The sequence below is a fragment of the Bison bison genome, unplaced genomic scaffold, assembly GCF_000754665.1.
Source record: "Bison bison bison isolate TAMUID 2011002044 unplaced genomic scaffold, Bison_UMD1.0 scf7180017864492, whole genome shotgun sequence".
In the NCBI taxonomy this organism is placed as follows: Eukaryota; Metazoa; Chordata; class Mammalia; order Artiodactyla; family Bovidae; genus Bison; species Bison bison.
Window position 1 is genome coordinate 5,536,174 of NW_011495051.1, and position 480 is coordinate 5,536,653.

Here is a 480-nt window from a genome sequence, read left to right on the forward strand (position 1 = left end):
ATGTCTATAACATATTACATTCTAACATTATAATCTGGAGAGAAAAGAGATTCCTCTCTTAGAAAGACACACCCATTCTCAATGCTTCTTTTATTTCTGAACTCCTCCATGCAGCTCAGCTCCCAAAACAAGCTGCTGTAATACACTGCCAGAGACATCAGCGATACAGTCCTATCTCCTTTTATAGTGAAGTCGCTCAGTCGTGGCGACTCTTTGCTACCTGTGGAGTCTAGCCCACCAGACTCCTCTGTCCATGGGATTTTTCAGGCAAGAATACTGGAGTGGGTTGCCATTTCAACAACAGGCCGCCTCTGTTAGTCCTGCCTTTACTATCGCCCAAATTGGGGAACCTAACACCCACACATTACTTTCATATTTACATTCCTTTTTCCACCCCTCTGCAAAAGTACTTAAGGCTTTCCTTCAGAACTTTATTAAACTAAGGATGATGTGACTTATTTAAATAATCTGACCCAAACT